Source organism: Suricata suricatta, chromosome 3, assembly GCF_006229205.1.
Source record: "Suricata suricatta isolate VVHF042 chromosome 3, meerkat_22Aug2017_6uvM2_HiC, whole genome shotgun sequence".
NCBI lineage: Eukaryota > Metazoa > Chordata > Mammalia > Carnivora > Herpestidae > Suricata > Suricata suricatta.
Window position 1 is genome coordinate 91,877,844 of NC_043702.1, and position 21,038 is coordinate 91,898,881.

At 46.6% G+C, this 21,038-nt stretch overlaps 1 protein-coding gene across 1 annotated transcript in view; it reads right to left on the bottom strand.

The window, feature by feature from the left end:
- MGAT5 (alpha-1,6-mannosylglycoprotein 6-beta-N-acetylglucosaminyltransferase) overlaps window positions 1–21,038 on the bottom strand; it is a 336,674-nt gene that overhangs the window by 280,182 nt on the left and 35,454 nt on the right. The window contains exon 2 of the mRNA XM_029934680.1: window positions 8,474–8,523. The gene's annotated coding sequence lies outside the window, so the exon portion shown is untranslated. The remainder of the gene's footprint in view (window positions 1–8,473; window positions 8,524–21,038) is intronic.

Genomic DNA, 21,038 nt, shown 5'->3' on the forward strand with positions numbered 1-21,038 from the left:
ACCTGAGCAGAAAACAAGAGTCAGACACTTAACTGAGTGAGCCAACCAGGAGCCCCTCAACAGTCTTTTTAAAAAAAATATTTCTGATCCCTCCTTGGAATCGCTTATTTTACACACAATTCTAACTTACTGTGCTTTCTCCTGAGCAGGGCAGAATGAAAACCGAAAAGGAGGCCCCAGGGCCTCAGTGAAAGCCCTAATCAATTTTGCAAAAGGAGCAAAGGATTTGAAGCCAAGAAGCCTGGGTTTCTGAATCTCTGTTCTACCACCCTCTCACCCTGGAGCCCTGTCCAAATCGCAACCTCCGAGACGCCAGCTTTTATTTATGAAATGGAGGTTGACGTGCACTTCATAGTGCCTCTGTGAGAACTAACTCACAGGAAATACGCGGAGGTTTTTATGCACATGTCTAAGATTATTACCTTTACTATGGAGTTATACATCATGATTCCCAACCAGAGAGAGCCCCTGGCTTTACCACAAGGAGTTTTATCATTGAAAACAGCCCTAGGGTTGGTTTCACCAGCATCAACAGCAGATTCAAAAGGGTGGAAACAAGTCCGAAACAGATATCAAAGCCAGTAGAGCACAGAGTTGAAGAGCAATGGGCGCCACACTGCCTGCGTTCTGATCCTACTGGGTGACACTGGGCAACCTCCTTGACTTCTACATGCCTCAGTCTGCTAGAAACTGGGGATAACCATTGTACAGGTGATGGTGATTAGTTGCCATAGTTACATTCTCTAAAGTTACAGTGAACCCTGAATTAGAGAATGTTGGACCAGGGCTCCATAGGAGCCAGGGGAAACATAGGATTAGGTTCCTGTGAGCCTCGAGCCACAACATTTCTGTCAACTGATGGATTCATGATCACATTTTATGTGTTTCTGCTTTAAGACACCTATTTTTGGGGTCACCTGAGTGGCTCAGTCAGTTGAGCAACCGACTTCAGCTCAGGTCACGATCTCGCGGTTCGCAGGTTCAGGCCCCGCATCAGACTCTGTGCTGACAGCTTGCTCAGAGCCTGGAGCCTGCTTCAGATTCTTTGTCTCCTTCTCTCTCTCTGCCCCTCCCCTGTTCATGCTGTGTTAGTCTCTCAATAATAAATAAATGTAAAAATAATTTTTTTTTAAAGACACCTATTTTTATTGTTGACTCATTAACACAGCCAGTATTGTAACTCATGCTTGATGATGCTTACCTAACACACATCTATTGTCTGTAAGGTACATCCCAGCCTTCCTGCACTTAGAACACTACACAGCACTTTAATACTATGTTGAGGAGCCATTTTAAACCATGAAATCACCCAAGAAAAGTTCAAAAATTCCCCCAAAGGAGGGGCACTAATTAGATCACAAAGAGAATACTTGGGCACAGTGTGACACCTCAAACAAGAAGGCAGAGGGCTGCACTGGTCAATGTCAGTGCACATCAGGCAACTCAAATCTCCCTGCGCTCTGGGCGTGACTGTGAATGGCCACAAAAGCAGTGTAACTATTGATTTTGCCATTACAGATACGTTTTAATAAGAGGGCAAATATTCAAATCCAGAATCTTCAAATAACGAGGACTGACTGCTCCTGCATCAGAGAGTTGCTCGGATGATTCGATGAATTAAGACAGATACTGCACTGAAAACTCTACCATCACAGTACACAGTGAGCATTCAATAGATGCTGGCCATTACCAGGGAGTCAAATGGCTCCAGAAAATATCACATTAGGTATAAAAAGCCTAACAAAATGATGAAATGGGGACATAGGTGGTAATAGAGAAACACGGAGGGAATACGCCATGGAAGAAAGGTCTCAAAGCCTGCAATATTTCTTTCCTAAAGCAATCTCTTGCTGTATCTACTTATTTTCCTTCCTTTCCACCAAGAGGTTACACGCCTTGTGGCAACCACCCACCTTTTTGTTCTTAGGCCCATTCTTTGCACGCCCTGCCCTTTTTGCAACATATCCTAGAAACCTCATCTCCCAAACCCCTTTACCATCTGGTTTCCATGTAGGGTTGGCCTACAGGAGGCACCAGCAAAAGCCGGGAGGGCAGGCACGGGGAGGAAGCCAGGGTCTCTGCCCAGTGGCATGTTCTCCACGGACGCAGCTCTTTCCAGAAGGCCCTGCGTTACCTTTGTGATCCACCACCAGCTCCCAGCGTGCTGCAGCCCCAGGAGCGTGACAACTTCCAGGCTGCCGATCTCTGGGTTGTCACGTAGTCTTTCTGGTAGCTCACCACTTCCATCGCCTCCATCCTCACTTTCCTAGTCCCGTTCCCCCACCACTCAGGTACATGCAGGCTCCAGAAGGATGCTATGCCCTGCAACTCTGCTGAGGTTCTGCCCCACACACGCCCCAGCCCCTGCACCCTCCCACAATCTCCCCTCTCTTACTCTGATTCTCTGGCTTCCCTGGATTGAGAGCAAATAAAAATGTTCAGGGCTTGGGGGTTTTCTGTGTGCTTTTCAATTCACTGCTGCAGGAAGAAAAAGCACACTTATGGAAACATTAGAGCTACTTCAGCTATTTATCAAATTACATCACCACGGCCACCTTTCAACACGGGTTACTGGCTGCCCCCTCCCACCAATGCTTTCCTTCTGCTTAAGTGCTATTTACTTTCTAAAGACTAAGCATTGCTCTCAACTCAGAAATACCTGGATTAAAAAAAAAAAAAAAAGCCCCAAATGCGGCCTGTGGCACGTAGCCAGTGTTCTCTCATCCTCAGCACAGGCCATTCCTGGCTGCTGACAATGGCCTGTGTAATCACGGTCCGTGAATTGAGGCAACTTCCATTCTCTCTGCTTCCCATGGTTTCTCACCCCGCTGCATAAAAACGTAAGGCCGGACCATCATCAGGAGCTGGCATAAAAGGGAAATAAATGAGTTCACGTGGATAAAAGAATGCAACGGTGAACACGGTTCTAAGTGAATCAGAGACTCGGCAGAAAGGGAGGCCATGGACAGCACTCACTCCTCACTGAATCCACGTCCTCTTGTCCCCAACACACCACTGGCAAGGTGTGGCCAGGTGACGGAGTTCCAGGGAACGGAATACGAATGGAAAGGGGCTGTGTACTGTCAGGCCTGGCTGAAATACCCTCCCGGGCTGCCTCCTGCATGCTCCCCCGGCACCACAGGCTACAAGTGACGCCACTGCAGGGTACCTCTTGAAGCTTCATAGCATACAGGAAGCTGTCTTCAAAGTCAGGACCGATTTGGCCTCAGTCACCAAGAGACTTCCCCACCCCACCACCAAGTAGCCTACAACTATGCACTAGAAAAAACTTACCCCCACTGTACATATAACCACACACATACATACAGGGAGATCAACTTGTTACAGAAGGTCCCTCAGAACATGAACCTTCCCGAAGAGCTGGTCAGACATCTGCTTGTGGTGGCCAAAGGAGCCGATGAAATAATCCCCAGCATGTTCCTTCTAGAAAGATCTCTACAAGGAAACCCATTTGGGCAGGAAACTCAGGAACAAGCACCTGTTCCTGGTCCCCCATTTCCTGTCAGGGAGAACAATGCTGTGCATAAAAACCGAGAGGGAGAGAGGCAAAGGTGGGCCTCCCAGTGGACGAGAATGGAGCTAAGACTATCATCTCCTAAATTGGTGCTACTCAAAGTTGGGGGTGGGGATCCACAGAGCGGGGCCGGTCCAGTTTTGTCCATAGAGAGTAAGTACCAAACTTGAGGGTAAGCATCTTGGAAGCGTTTATGGCAATGTGACAAGGTCATTTTCTCTTCGAATCCACTCATAAAACTGTATTCTGGACTTCCCTTTTTTTAAATTTCACTTCCTAGTCATTTATTTTTGTTGTACCAATCTATGATGATGAAGAAGCGTTAAGAACCGTTGTTTCTCGAATCACCCAGAATCACCAAACACTTCAGCCAAATTCCCAGGGTTCCCACACCACCTTCCCCCATCCCTCCTGCCTCATCTGAGTTCTCCTCCATCCTCCTGGCCCAGCAACTTGCTCACCCATTCCCCTCTCAAGGCACTATCTCATTAGATGGGTAGTGACAAACTGCCCATGAGCCCTTTGGATGCATGAGCTGTGGGCACTGATTCCTGTAAGCTACCAAGAGGCTCTGATCAAATTGAAGAGTTAAGTGAATGATCAATCAACAGCTAAAACAACACAGGACTCGGGTCCCAGAAAAGGGCCAAGTTAAGAGGATAAATGACTAGAAAGCTGTCAATGGGCCTTGCCCATGTTAATGAACCTGAGGGAGAGCCACAGCCTGCCCCACAGATGCGGTCTATCCGTCCCTCCAAGCTTGAGGGGTGGCATAAAATGGCCTTCTCCTGTCTTCTCCAGTGAGGCCGACACACATGGGGAATCGCATACTGGCTTGGGGAGAAACGAGAGGCTCTCAGCAGAGGGGTCATCTGTGTGTGGCACCAGGTATGACGAAGCGAGCAGCCTTCACCATGACACGGCCATGGGATGTGGAGACATCATTAGCTGCACCAAGCAGGACTGGCTGAATTGCCCATTACAAGGGATTCCTGAAGTAGGAGCACCTGGGCGGCTCAGTCAGTTTAGCAACCGACTTCGGCTCAGGTCATGATCTCACTGCTTGTGAGTTTGAGCCCCGCCTTAGGTTCTGCCGTGACAGCTCAGAGCCTGGAGCCTGCTTCAGATTCTGTGTCTCTCTCCGTCCCTTCTCTGCTCACACTCTGTCTCTCCCTCAAAAATAAGTAAACATTAAAAAAACTTTTTTTAATGTCCAAGGATAGAAGTATGGTAATTTTAACATAAGCACATTTCACGGTTAATAAGACGTGTCATCAGTAGGATCAGAAAGGGATTCACCAGATATGGGGTGGGGGGGGTCCCTGAGTGTTTTAGTTAAGTCTCTGCACTTCTCTAGATACTTGAAGTATTTAAACATTTTATTTTTTTTTTTTTCAAGTAAAATGAGAGAAAAGATGCATGATGTTGTTTTGAAAGCTCTTGCCATGAACCAGGAATCCTGATTAGGTCCGGTCAAAGCCAGGCATGTCTGAGGGAGACAAGTACTCTGTCCCTCCATGTGGGGCCTGGTGATGAGACACATCCTCTACCTCCCGCAGCCGCACCTGTCCCTTCCCTTGGGCCAGGAGAGAAGCAAGGTTCCATCCACCCTGCCCGCCCGTCAGTACTGGGCAGGGGCTCCCGGCCTGTAGTCTTACTGGCTCCGGGGCACCTTCTGGGCTCTGAGAAAGGGGAACACGATGCCAGTGTGCACCGCAGGCCAAGGGCCAGGAAGGTGACAGACATTCCTCAGTTAACAGTCTTCCCCAAAGCCTGTGGTCACGATCACGCTGGCTCAAGAGCGCCTTCCTACCTACTGCAGCCAGGCTAGCCAACTATGCACTGAACTTGGCTGCACAGCCAAGGTCAGGTGCGGACATTTCCTAAGACACCACCAATGTCCTGAGCACCGCGGAAAGAACTCTGGGCATCGGCAGTGAAGGGGTTTCACTTAATCACATCTCAGCCTGCCCTCTAAGCCCCCACCTCTTCCAAGATTACTCATCTTTGATGCCAACAGGAAAACATCATCAACTTTAAATCCCATAATCTGGATTTGATGATGAACATACTTCATTGTCTATACTATCGGGATTAAAAGTAAGTAAATAAATAAATGAAAACCCTTTTTCTACTAAAACCTTTCCCTCTTCAGACTCATCCGTTCAGCTCGCAGTGCTGCCAGGGGCGAGGTTCTGTGCCAGCCACGAGTGCCATGACGAAGAGGAAGGCCAGTCCTAGTCCTCAAGGAATTCACAGTCTACACAGATCCACAGTAAGTAAAACACATTCTGATTCCACTTCACACCTTCTTCACTTTCTTTGGCTGTATGTGTTCACAAGATCTCCTGGTGTGACTCTAGCTTTTATTTTTACCACAAACACTGCATCTTTCTCTTCTGGTCAAGTCTTAAGAAATGAAAGTTAGAAGGTGTTTCTTTGAAAAATCAGGGCATTAAAAAAAACCAGGTAACCCGATATGGGATCTACAAGACCCACTTGAAGAGCCTTTTTATTTTTAAAAAGGTTTTTTTTTTTTTAATGTTTGCTTATTTTTGAAAGAGAAAGAGAGCATGTGAGCAGGGCAGGGACAGAGAGGAGACCGAAGATTCAAGGTGGGCTCTGCACTGTCAGTAGTGAGCCCAATGTGGGACTCGAACTCAGCAACCATGAGATCATAACCTGAGCTGAAGTCAGACCCTTACCTGACTAAGCCACCCAGGTGGCCCTGAGAAGCTTTTTCAGACTTCAGTTTTCCTCTCTTTTCACAGGCTCTGCAGTAATCAGAGTTCAAGAGTTATTCGTCTTAAGAGCCTGACCTAAACCAACTCACGTGGTCACACATAAACACAGGCAGAAAGCCCGGACAACTACCTCCTCAGTCAGCATGGAGACAGTGTGGGGAGAACGCTGAGCTGCCTCTCTGCCTTCAGGAAGACCCAACTCCTCCCACCCTCCTGGGAGCTGCCTGAGTGTGTGAAGCCACGTGCTTCCTATTCTGAAGGCTATTTAAAAGGATGGTAAGAAATGCAAACTCGGACACCTGGGTGTCTCAGTTGGTTAAACATCCGACTCTTGGTTTCAGCTCAAGTCATGATCTCATAGTTCGTGACTTCAACCCCCACGTCGGGCTCAGAGCTGACAGTGCAGAGCCTGCTTGAGGTTCTCTCCCTCTCTGACCCTCCCCTGCTTGTGCACTCTCTCTCTCCCTAAATAAATGAATAAATAAAATTTAAAAAAAAAGAAATGCAAACTCATCTGTGATACGGCTTCCCAGTTATAAATGTCAATGACAGCCATGTCTGCTGTGTTGGGAACCCTTCCAACAGCAGGTTGACTGTAGCCCAATTTGACGGCTCTGGAGGAGGCTGACAGACAGCTGCTCTTTCAGTAGCTACTCCCAAAGGAGCCAAGAGGCCCCCTCCAAAGGCGGCTAGGTATGGCAGGCTCAAAAGGGAAGGTGTCAACATATTTGGTGGCAGACAGACACAGCCCAGGAGTGCCACATGATGCCAACACGTCTGCCTGCTCCATGAAGGCTGTCAACCCCACACGGCACACAGCTGAGAGAAGGAAGGAAGCCACACACGGACATGGGGGCGGGGACGAATCACAGCACAGGAAAGGCGGAAAGATCTTCATCCTTCCCACAGCATAAGCTGCAGCAGCTGGGTACCAGGGACCACAGACCCAGCTCCAGGTCTCAGGATGTCAGCCCGCTACCCCCAGCTGCCCTGCCTGCCAAGTCTTAGAGGGCAGTAAACCAACTATTCTATCTGCCAGCAGTACACTCATTTCCAAACACACTCCTAAAGATACACTGTTCAGTCTCCGGCCGCTGAAATGAAGTACAATTACCATTAAGTGATGTGTGTGTACACCGGAGGGAGGGGGGGCAGAGGGAATTAAATAGGTTTGTTTCATATTAGACAAAATCCCCCATCTTCAGAAATTCAGAATCCCTTCGGGGTTCCCAAGGAGATATTTCTTGTTTCTCTGGTTTCTCCCAGCAGGACACACTCTCAAGGTGACAGCTAGAGAGAAGCCTCTGATAAAAGTCACATGGTCACATGATTTTCTAGCTCTAACATTAAGGCTTTTATTCCTATCAGACATTCGTCTGCTTGTGAGTTGCTGGGATGTTTTTTTCCCCCCACTGCGGTATCTTTTTCCTGTGATGTTGTTAGAGACAAAGTGTGTTCAAAGACCCACATACATCAAAGAAACAGGAATTAGGAATGTTTAATGTTTCATTTTGTTAGCCCCATAACCTTGACACCCAAATCCTATCAGGCTGTGAAACCTAAATACTCTGCTCCCAAGCTGAACATCTCATTTACCCTCAAGGGTAGCCTGGACACTGATTTTAAGCACTACGGGCTATTCAGACAGTTCAAATCAGGAAGTACTTAGCAAATTTCTTCCTCCATAAAATGCATTCTTAACTGAGGACTTAGGAACACGTACTTCTTGAGCAGTGGTTTTGTGATACAGACAGTTCAGAGACTGTGCAGTCTTAAGGAATCACACTCTCCAATTCATTGTTTTGACTTCTGTTCCCATCATGACCCTTTGTGTCAGGTTTGGGCTGGGCTGCTCCAATGAAGCCAGCCATTTTATGTCAGAGTAACCGGCCATGATCAATGACTGAATGAATGAGTCCATGATCAATGGACTTCTGCTCAGTCACTTGACTAATTCTAAACAGTGCAAGTATCTTTGCCCAATTATCCCGAAAGATTAAGCTCCAGAGAGCCAGAGATGTCCCCTCGGGACTGGAGCAGCAAAGCCACCTCTCCACCCTTTGGGATTAGGGGTCTGTATTTAGACAGTTCTAAATGCTAACATCTGACTCAACTATTTGGTCTTCTCCTCCCAATGGCAAATGTCCTGGGTCTGTGCTTGGCTGTATGAGAATCTGCTTACTTCAGTACTTACATGGCCTAATGTTTCCTCCTCCAATGTCCACTTCAGAACAGTAATCACTCCTGAAATCACAAGGAGAAAGACACTGTTAGGTTCTTGCTCGATCTCTTGCAAACAGGTTGACAAAGACCTTCTATGGTCTTTGCTTCTCCCCTTTTGGAACCCAGTTGCCTTTCAACATAGTCTCCCAAAAAGAGATATCCCAAAAATAGCCAGCTGGGAGGCCTGATCACCTCAACACCCAAAGGCATTTACCTAAAAAAAAAAAAATTGTATGATAGCACGTGATCCAAATCCATCATTAGTTCAGTAGGAGTAAGGCTATGTTTGGCAATGACGGAGCTTCTCCAAATCTCAGGAGGCATGAAAACCAAGCTTTTACCGATTCTAATGCTTTCCGGACTAGACTGCATTAATATACACACAGAGTCCCAAGTATATGTAGACACGCAATTTTAAAAATCGATAGCTCTATTACAAAAAACTAAGGAGTTTGCAATAGAAGATAAACCCAATTGAATTCCAAGCCTGTTCATTCAAATGTAACAGATTACTTGTGGCCACTTCACCTTGAAGAAGAAGGAAAAAAAAGTGGAAAGTATTTTAGAAATAGATCTATGTGCTTCTGATAAAGCTAGTATTTTCCCTAATACTCCTTTATAAAAGAAAAGGGGGGAGGAACATGTCCTTTAACAGATATATACTGCATGTTTCTGATATTCCTGGAATCTGTCATTGGAGAATAGTAAAACTGAAATAGTTCAACAGGGAGGGAGGGAAGGCGAGAGTGGGAAAGGAGGAGGGAGGAAAACATTAAAACCATGCTGCATGGACCTGTCCTCAAGCTGACTGCCCAGAAGTATTCAAAGACGAAGCAACCGCTCCACCCCTGAAGAACCTCATGGAAGAACATGCATCATTTTCTGCTACAAAATGTCTGAGTTTGGTTATTTTTTTTAAGTATTTATTTCGAGGTAGGGAGAGAGAGTACCATCACGGGAGGGCCAGAGAGAGAGAATCCCAAACAGGCTCTGCATTGACAGTGAGACCACAATCTGAGCTGAAACCGAGAGTTGGAAGCTTAACCGACTGAGCCCCCTGGGCGCCCCTGAGTTTGGTTATTTTTTAAATCAAAATCTTTTACATCAAAATCGTTACATGGTCTACGGCATACACCTACCTTTCGTGGCATTAACATTTGTGCATGTGTCAACGATCTCTGAGCAACCCGTGCACCGGGCAACTGGGGAGCAGAGGCTCGACTGGCAGTCATTCCAAACCCACCACCTCCATCCAGCTGCCTTACCTCAGACTCGTTCACTGAATAGCAGCGCTATCAACAATAGCCCAAGGATGGAAAATGCCCAAATGTCCATCGACGGATGAAGGGATAAAGAAGATGTGGTGTATATATACAACGGAGTATTACTCAGCAATCAAAGATTGAAATCTTGCCATTTGCAACTACGTGGATGGAACTAGAGGGTATTCTGCTAAGCGAAATTAGAGAAAGACAAGTATCATATGACTTCACTCATATGAGGACTTTAAGATACAAAACAGAGGAACATAAGGGAAAGGAAGCAAAAATAATATAAAAACAGGGAAGGGGACAAAAACATAAGAGACTCTTAAATGTAGAGAACAGAGGGGTTGTTGGAGGGGGATGGGCTAAATGGGTAAGGGGCATTAAGGAATCTATTCTTGAAATCATTGTTGCACTATATGCTAACTAGCTTGGATAGAAATTTAAAAAAATGTTTACTGAAATAGGACGGAAGGTTAGGGTTGCCTGGGTGCCTCAGTCAGTTAAGCGGCTGGCTTCGGCTCAAGTCATGATCTCATGGTTCTTAAGTTTGAGCCTCCGCATCTCTGTGGTGAGACCAGAGAGCCTGCTTCAGATTCTCTCTCACTCTGCCCCTCCACCACCATTTAAAAAATAAATAAATAAATAAATAAAAAAGATGGACGGTTAGAAAGAACTCTGTCAATGCCAGTGAACATGTGGCCTCCTTTTTATAGCACTCTGCATTCGGACACAGCTCTGAGGTGAATGAACAGTTTATCAGGATGCAATACTGTGAAACAGAAGAAGCTAATTCCACCAAGTCCAGTCATCGAGATGTACTTTAAGAAAACAATCCTGAGCATTTTGGTCAATATCAAAACCCCTTCAATCACGTGTAGTGGCAAAAGCTAGCAAAATGAATGTCTACGTGCCTTAGACCTAAATGATAAAAGCTTACTTTTAGTCTTTTCTCTATGTTTTCATCAACATCTCAACTGGTGCATTACAGGGCAATTTTCCAAGTGAGTGCTGGGATGGAGCTGTTAAGACTATAAGATTTTTTAAATGTTCATGATGTGGGGTGCCTAAGTGGCTCAGTCAGTTAACCGGCCAACTTCGGCTCAGGTCATGATCCCGGCGTTCATGAGTTTGAGCCCTGTGTCAGGCTCTGTGTTGACAGCTCAGAGCCTGGAGGTGCTTCAGATTCTATGTTTCAATCTCTCTCTGCCCCTCCCCTGCTCACGCTCTCTCTCAAAAATAAATTAAAAAACATTTTTAAAAAATTTTTAATGTTCATGTGCTGTCCTTGCCCCACAAAAAATTCAATACTTTCAAATCTGAATTTTTCTTCAATATGTTCATATTAAATAAGAACTTAATCTTAATTTCTCCTTAAGCATCAGACAAGTTATTCCCCAAGTCCTATGAAAACCATTACATTACCCTTGGCTCTATTCCTAGCAAAATTCATGGTCACCATGAAACCAAAAGGCCGTTCACTCCTATCTTCAGCAAAGCTTTCATGTTCAACTCAAGTTAAATGATCATTTGCTGAGGAGCTAAATATGTAACATTAATGAAAAATTATAGTCATTTCGAGCTGGCTGTCTAGATCAAGAAAACATGGAAGGAAGTCCTTTATCCTTCCTCATTTTTTTTTTCAGTTTGTTCATTTATTTTGAGAGAGAGAGACAGTACAAGCAGTGGAAAGGCAGAGAGAGGAGTGAGAACCCCCGATGCAGGGCTCAAACTCACAAACTGTGAGATCATAACCTGAGCCGAAACCGAGTCAGACGCTTAACTCACTGAGCCACCCCGATGCCCCTCTCCTTCCACATTTTTAGAACAGCAGCACTCCCCAGCTCTCATCAAGATTTCACGCACAGGTTTGTTTTGTGGGCATTAATAGGCTCCCTCACTCTCTTCTTGGACTTATGCTTTGATTTTCTTCCCTTTCTTAATTACACCTAAATTAAGAGTGCATTTGTAAAGCATCATGGGAATTCATTTCAATCTAGAAAGAATAGGTGGTGATCACAGAAGACACACTCAGTGGAAAAGTAGCCAGGAAAAGCTGGAATCCCATTTTCAACCAACATTTTACCCCTTTCATTTGTTATTTTGAATTTTTTTTAATGTTTATTTGTTTTTGAGAGACAGAACAGACCCTGAGCAGGGGAGGGACAGACAGAGACAGAGACACAGAATCTGAAGTAGGCTCCAGGTTCTGAGCTGTCAGCACAGAGCCTGATGCGGGGCTCAAACCCGCATCAAACTGTGAGATCATGACCTGAGCCGAAGTTGGACGCTTAACCAACTGAGCCACCCAGGTGCCCCTCATTTGTTATTTTGGATAAAAGAAATTATAAATGGCCCACAAGCAAACGACCTACACGACCAACTCTGCACTCTAGGTCGGCATTCTATGAGGAGTCTGCAATGAAGTTTCCTGCCTCCTGTTCCCTTCCCCTCCACGTTCAAGGATCACCTCCACAGAACCTCCTTTGGATCCAATAACACATGACGATGGTGGCCAATTCCAGACCTAGGGGTCTCACACCTCCTCACTCCTCATGTCCTTCTGCACCCGAATCTGCTGGGTTGATCCCCTTGTCAAGTTTACACTCAAGCTTTTCATCATCTTCTTCCCTATCAACTATGTCTCTGTATGTCCCAGAATCATGATGCCAAAACACCCATGCACATAGCTCAAAGCAGTCTTTCCTTGTCTCCTTTTCTGGAGGCTAATAAGCCAAGGTGGACAGCACCAGTATCACCCAGTACATGTATTCATGTGAGAAAATAGTTGAAGGGAGTATACGGCTTCATCCCTACAGAAAACATTTTGAATAAGAAGATGTACCTACTGGTACCCATGAGAGACAAATCACAAGCATGTTTTTATAAGCTTTAATCATTCAATCTTCCTGATCAAATATCAGATGGTCTCACAGCAAACAAAACAGAACAACACACATAACGGCAATACTGGCTTCAAATGGCTTTCATCTTATGTGGGGCAGGGCAGCTAAATTCACCACACAGTGAAATTTGGCACAGGTACAAAGATCTAAAATGATCCTTGACATCACAGCTTACACACCTTAACCTTAAATACATTTGGGTCGAACATACTTCAAAACCTTCTAGCATCTTTCCATTGCAGGGAGGCCTCTCATCACAATGCCTTTGAGAGTTTCCCCCAAAATAGAGTCCAATCTAAATGTGCCCCACATTGCTCATGCTGCCTGGACTCAAAGAGAGAAATCCAACCCTCGCAAGCTGTGTGAGGAGCGGCCAAGTGGCTCTCCCAGGCTCCATTCTCTCGTGTCTGAACAGAGGTGATCATGGGGTCTTTCAGAGAATGGCAGTGGGATCCATCCGCGCTAACACAGCACAGCCGGAGCACCGCTCTCACCCGAGAGAGGCCCTGAATCCTCCACAAATCTCAGCGATTCTTCCTGCGGTGGTTGCTACTGCGAAAATATAATAATTCCCAGGATAGTAAAAGGCAGTTCTAGTAGAACCAGTGAGAAGCCTGGAACCACCGCCGCTGGTAATGCTTGTTACATCAGATTTTCATTTTGCTAACAGCTATTTTGCCAGGCAGGTGTGACAACAACAATGATTCAGTGGCCTGGAACTTGGAATCCCCTTAGTTAAAATGACTGTTCTTCTCCAGATGGTCCCCAAGTAAAACGTGTTTGATGGACAAATAAGAAAAAAATTCAAACCTTGCAATTTGAGACTTCATCAGTAATTTGAATTCTAGAGATATTTGTACCCATCAAAGTTTATCCAAGATGCAGGGGTGCGTGCGTGGCTCAGTTGGTAAAGCATCCGACTTTGGCTCAGGTCACGATCTTGTGGTTTGTGAGTTTGAGCCCCATGTCCAGCTCTGAGCTGACAGCGCAGAGCTCGCTTTGGATTCTGTGTCTCCCTCCCTCACTGCCCTCTCCTCCTCTCAAAATTAAATAAACATTAAAAAATGTTTTAATAAAAAAGTTTTAAAAAATTATCCAAGACTTTACCAAAACATGAGGACAGTGAGCCAGGAGAGCCAGGACACCACTTACTTAGGTTTGCATCTGTTTTTTAAGGCTCACTAAGTCAGGAAGAGCAGAAGCCCTTGAAAAGCTTGCATCCCATCCCTAAGAGTAATTTGCCTTTGCATCAAGATTATTTTATTTTATTTTATTTATTTTTGAGAGACAACGTACAAGTGGGGCAAGGGCAGAGAGGGAGGGAGACACAGAAATAGAAGCAGGCTCCAGGCTCCGAGCTGTCAGCAGAGAGCCTGACACAGGGCTTGAACCAACAAATTACAAGATCATGCCCTGAGCAGAAGATGCTTAGTGGCTTAACCAACTGAGCCACCCAGATGCCCCAGCATCAAGATTATTATTAAAATAATTGAACCTTCCCCAAGTTACACCTGTTTCTGTCCTTTGGCCCAAAGGTTCTCAACATGCCATCTCAAACCAGCAATACCATAATCATCTGTGAAGCTGGCAATGCAGAATCTCAGACCTCATCACACCCTTCCTGAAATGGAGCCGCTAGGCTGGGGCCCAGGAGACTCAGATGCTAGCTCAAGTTTAAGAAGCACTTCCAGGACACCTGGGTGGCTCAGTCAGTTAAGCATCTGACTTCGGCTCAGGTCATGATCTCACGGTTTGTGGCTTTGAGCCCCGCGTCGGGCTCTGTGCTGACAGCTCAGAGCCTGAAGCCTGCTTCGGATTCTGTGTCTCCCTCTCTCTCTGCCCCTCCCCTATGCTCGTGTGCACGAACCACTTCCAATAGGCTATTAACACATGGGCTTTGGCATCACCACACACAGCTCTTTTCCTTCAACTATCTGGCATTTCTCGCATCCATAAAACCTGCTATAGGATGATGTCAGCTGTTCCTTTTATTTTTAATTCCTCATGATGAGGCTGATGATGATTCATTCAGCACCTTATGTGATTACTTAAATAGTAAGGATCCTTCTTTCCCGCCCTTAATGGAAGGTGACTGCTGCCTGTTATTTCTGCAGTAATTACAGGAACAATCCAGTAACAGAAGCTTGTCCTTTATCAACCTCAGCAAAAGCTGTAATCGAGAGTTATAATTATAACACTCATTCTTTCCCATAATGTGTTCACAATAAAGTATCCTTTGAAAGTGATCATACCGCATGTCATAACAAGGACACACAGAACCCAGGATCAAATGTAGCTTACTGTAAATAGAGATCAAAACTGCAAGTGTTTGGGGACACCTTTTCCAAATGACATGAAACAAGTACATATTAGCCATCCAGCTGTATCTCATTTATCTAAGTAAATTGGGGGAAGGGGGTGGGGTTTATTTAATGCATTCTATGGTCCTAAGGTAACCACAAAACTCAACGGTCTTATCACCAGATACACCCATCACCTAACTAATTACCAAAGCAGGAAGCATTAAGGAGCATTTCCTAAATAATAAATAATCCTTTTCCCTACCTTTAATTTGTTGATGTGTATTAATTTGGAGAAGTTAATTTCATACTTGCTGTGAGGTCTCCTGATGAATTGTGAATACCAGCATATTATTAATTTCCCTTTCCTTTTTGATTAATTTCACACTTATGCTGGATAAGAAAGGTTAGATTAATGATGTCTGGAAGACAGTGTTCAGTTCTTGTAAGATACTAAATCAACCTCATGTTCAAGTAAACAGAGAATGCAGATAAGGAAATGATCATGAAACCATCTCCAGGAGGTATTTAAGGTGCCATGCAAATAAATGCCTTGAAACCCAGAGTGTTTAAGCTGTAAACTCGTGACTACTCTTCCAGAAGGGGCGGGGTGCGGAGAATAAAGTCCAGAGTTCTGAAGACTGCAGTATGCAACCAATAAACCTGAGCCCTTACTGCTGACTCAGGAGATGAACTGATTTATCACAATTCCCAAATTTTCAAGGGTCCCTCTGTGTAGGACTTGCCTCTTCACGCCCTTGTCTTTTCTAGACTCTCTACAACCGTTCAGGACTCCTAGCTCAATAGGTATTGAAAAGACAGGTGTCCTTCTTCAGAGGATAGAAAGGAGCATAAATTCAGGCTCAACATGCAGCCTCAGTATGTAAATATATGCTAATCCTATTTCCTATAATAATACCTACATTAATTGAGAACCTGCTAGGTACCAAGACACCAGGTACTTTGTATAAGTTAACAGCTCTTTGAGGTACAATTATACACAGTGTGCAGGTGAAGAAACTGAGGCTCAGAAAGCTACTTAGCTTGCTTAAATGACCACCATCTTCACACAGATCTACTAGGCTCCCAAGCCTGGGGTCTTCCATACCACACTACTTCCCCAAGGCATGAGTAAACAGAACATTTATGGCTGCCTAGACATTATTCCAGAAGACCTGAAAGCTACAAACATGCCATCTTCCTCTAAGAAACTCCCTTGCCTACTCTAGCTCCAACTGACCTAAAGTCTTGTTTGCTTCTCAACATTTAAATACAATGTCACAATTCCGTGCTATTAGACTAATGTCCCCTGGAGTGTGCAGTGTATTAACCCTACCAGTGCAAACAAGGATGCCCAATGAGACTTCTCCCCAAGTCCTAACACAGTGATCGTTCATCTCTGGTCATGGTCTCAAGCAGTGCTGTCCAATATGGTAGCCACTTATTACATATAGCTCAATTTGAATTAATTACAACAAAATAAAATTAAAAATTCAGTTCCTCAGACACATCAGCCACATTTCAAGGGTCCAATATCCCCATGTGGCTAGTGGCTATCATATTGCACGGTTGAGATGCAAACATCTCCATCGTGGCACAAAGTACTACTGGGCAGTGCTGGTGCGGAGATATTCCAAGTCAGCATCTTTTTATCTAATGTCCTACCAACACGGTGCAGGAGGACAGAGTCTGTTCCCCACAGACCTCATCAAGGGCACTGTCAGACCAACTGTGGCCACACCTATGGGTCTCTGGAGCTCATCCATTAAGGACTAACAATCCTTGACAAGTCAGGTCATTTGGTAGACTGATAAATAAAGCAAGTGGGCAGAACTCGGAAAAGAGAAATGAGAAGAAACAATCGTGATAAGCCCTTCCATTTGGGAATAAACATACGACACAACTGTAGGTCAGCAAAGAGTCAGCAGCAACCGCAGCCACATCCACAACCCCTCACGCAGGGGCATCCCTGAGGCACCCCCTCATGGAAGCACTCTCTTCCTATTCCATTGGCAAGACAAAATCCCCAAATTTGGTCCCATTTCTAGTCGTTAAAGCAATCAATACAAGGAAACCACTTAGCAAATCACTCTCTCCCAACTGCTGCATGAAAAGTTGGACTATTAGCAATGAGATGAGCCTTTGGTGACACTGAAGTCAGACAGGAGGCTAGAAAAGAGAGCCTCTGTCCCCTCGGTGACATCTGACCTGGAAGGAGCTACTTCAAAGATTTCCAGGAATTAAGAACTTGAGAAATTCTGGGTACAGCTCCAATCTAGGTCAAGATCCGAAAACATAATGTTGGTTACTATTAGATTAGAAAGGCTGGGGTACAGTACACACAGAGAGAGAAACAACAAAGTCACTGATCTGACCTTTGATGATTACAACCCACAAGTGCGCTGCACGTACTAGCTCTTCCCCTGGTCAGTTTTTCATTGCTTTCCTCTCCCACCCTCCCTGCTATCTGGGTAACTCCCCCAAGACAAGCCAGTCTCCAGGGCTGCCAGCACGGCTTATAAAGTGGTGGACCCAAGTCAACATGCCACCTTCACTGCCAACTCCTTCAGGTAATTCCCCCTGACAGCCCCACACTCAAGATCATACCCGGGCTTATCTCACCACGATGATAAAGTAATGAATGGGAACTCTGTGGAGCTAGGAAAAGAAATCAAGGTGAAGAGTTTTCTAATAAAAATGCAAATCAATGCATTCCTGTGGAGTGAAGGGGAGATAAACTAATACATTCTTCTCTTAGAGCCTATGAAAGTCATCCGATCCTGGATAAATGTTCCTCTCTGCTCTGCGCTCCAGCCTCAGCCCCATCAGTAAGGGCCACCCCTGCCTGTCTTCAGGGCTTTACTCACCTTTGCCCATCGAATTACAAGACCTAAAGAAAGTTCCAGCATTAACCCTTTCCTGCTCAGTGGCTCACGACAATAGCTTTGCAACCTGGTGGACCTTCTCCAGTCTCATCCCCTTCCCTCCCAATCCATTCCTGATAACCTGCCAGATGTACCTGAGACACACCCCCCCCCACACACACACAGTGTCACAAGGTGGCTTAAGCCACCATTTCTAAGATCCAACCCTGGCCTCGTAGGCCCTCCTCAGTCAGGAAGGGCTGGCAAACCCATTAGCCTCTTTTCTCCCTGTCACCCTTATGTCCTCCCCACCCTCAACACATCCAACTGACCCTTCCCACAACGCCAACACCTACTCTGGGAAACTCTCCCAGACCTGAAGCGCTGGCTCCCTCCTGTGTGTGCTGACTCTCAAAACCAGAATGTCAGCTTCTCGAGAGCAAGGCAGGTCACACGTTTCAAGATCTCTGAGGAGCATGTTAGACGCAGAATTTTACACAAAACCGATGTTTCTCAGATACTTGATAATCCACTGAAAAGAGTTCCAACGCATGCATGTAAGCCCCTTACTCTGGCTGGATTCTCAGACCACAAAGACCCCTCCTATACAGTCTCCTCACCGTGAGCCCATGGAGGCTCCATGCTGTGGGAAGGAGCCCGGACTCTGGACTCCTGCGGCCTCTGCCTTAGGAAATCCAGCTCCATCCACCATTTACTTGGCAAGGCACTGAATACCCCTACACCTCCCTTCTACCTTCTGTGAAACCCAGGTGGTAATAGTACCCACCCTCATGAGCACTAAGGGTTCAAGAGCCAACCGTAAAGCACTTAGCAAAGCAGCCAGCACCCTGTACATGTTCAATAAGTGTTACCCTACCCCTTTCTTCTTGTATTAGTAAGCCTCCTTAAGAGGACATGGAGAGGCGCCTGGGTGCTCAGTCGGTTAGGCATTCGACTTTGAAAAGCTCAGATCCTGTGTCCCCCACTCTCTCTGCCCCTGCTCAGACTCTCTCAAAAATAAACATTTTTTTAAAGGGGTATCAGTGGGCAGGGGCGGGTTGGAGAACATGTAGCACAGTAGAAACAACACAGTTGCAAGGATAAAAATCACCTGTGTTCAAATCCCAACTCTATTCAGATCCTGGCGGTGGGACCTCAGGGAAATTATTCAACCACGAAGCTACAGTATCTTGATCCCTAAAATCAGATAAATAATCAACCTCCAAGAGTAGGTCTAAGGATTAGATGAGGGGCTATATCTAAAGTTCGAAGTACGTAGTGGGCAGCTCAATTAGTGGGATTTACTAAATAGGATTTTAGTTCAAACAAAACGCAATTGGAAAAGGAAAAAAACCACAACCTCGTGCTCCTTGCTCACTTTGGTCATCTCCTTCCGGTCACATTCTTCAAGCTCATAAACCAAGCCTGCTGCAGTTTGGCGGACAAGCCCCACCTCCTGGGTCCTCAGCCTGGGCCCTCACACAGGGAACGCATAAAAACCACATTGAGAGCTCCAAGGAGACTCATTTCCTCAAGGCAAATATGTGCATCCTCTTTTTACAGCTTTGCCAATCTCTAAATATTCATAGCCGCTCCTATTTACACATAACACTAGCAAGGCCGGTCCTGAAAGGAACACACATTGCTACTGTTGGTTACTTTTTGAAAAATGAATCTGTGATTGAAACCCTTCTAACAAAAAAGAGCTCCGAGTGCAGAGATAAAAACAAAACAAAACAAAAAAAATCCACAGACACAAAAATGAATATTCCAGTGGATAAAATGTTACAAACCTCACCAAAGGCAGTCCCCGGCCAGGACCAGACCCTTTAATGGGAAGAAACATAGATCCAATTGCAAGGTTTTGGGAACTCAGAGGGGCAGACAGAGCAAAGGGAGGCCGGAAGCTCCGGCTCTCCCCTGACCTAGGGCCCAGGTGTTACTTAGTTTCTTTCTGCTCCTCCAAGCTCCTGTCCCGGGGCCCACAGGGCACTGGGGGTAGGAGATGATGTAATCCTTGACCCAGGGCTCAACTGCTGGAGGGCAGAGGAAGGGCACAAGGCCAGCGTCCAGGAGTTAGAGGAGTCCCTGGTAACCAGGCTCCCACCAGCAATACGTGTGCTCGCAGCCACAGCCTTTCTGCACAGAATTAGAAAATGACTTCACTTCCTTCCCGTGGCTCCCAGGCCCAGCCCCTGCCACCAGGGCAGGGCCCACAGGTGCCTCAACACACTGGCCTTGCTGGGACACACGAGCTCTCACCTACCAAGTTCCCTGGTGCAGAGAGAAGCTTCCCCCTGATGCAGGCCCCGGGCAGGGGGTGCTTGTCGGAATCGAAGGGGAGTGACCGAGTGGGCTGCCTCCCAAAGGCCTCCACCTTTCTGAAGAACCGCAAGCTCATTGCGCACCTGCAAATACTCCAGGCAACTCTCGGAGCCTGCTCACCGGCCCCAGCTACCCCTTCTCCCCCAACTCTCGGAGCCTGCTCACCGGCCCCAGCTACCCCTTCTCCCCCAACTCTCGGAGCCTGCTCACCGGCCCCAGCTGCCCCTTCTCCCCCTCGCGCTGCCCGGGTTTCCCCAGGCCACACCCACCCTAGGGCTTGCAGGTGCGCCTCGATCAAACCACGAAGGCAGCTGGGCCCTCCTGGGCGCCTGGGCCTGCATTCCCCTGAGGCCCGGGAGACCATCAGGGAAGGCTGCGAGCGGCAGAGCAGCGGCCAGCGTCACCAGCTGCTCACTGACCCGCCCAGGCTCCCAGGCAATTTCCAAGACCGCCCAGTCCAGGAGCTACAACCACGTGCCCAAGCAGGAACCGCGACACAGAGGCAGAACAACTGTACAGTCGCCTAGCTGGCAGTGGGCGCAACCGAGGACATGAACCCCAACTGCCTGACCACCAAGCTCTGACCCATCACCTCTGTACTGGCCCCTCTCGACCATGTGCCCTTTCACCTGAGTGCTAACAAAGAATGACCACTCAGGTGTGACAAGCCATCCTCAGGTGCTGGGTGCTACAGCACTGGAGGGCCAGCTGTGTCTGCACAACGCTGGCCGACCCCTCCCCCACCCCATCCCCAGGGACAGCTGCTGCCCCCTCCTCATCAGCATTTCCCACCAGCGCTCTGGCAAGCCAATGGGCATTTGCAGGAGTGGAAACTGAGGAATACTACGTGAGCCCGGGCTGTACTGCCACACCAGT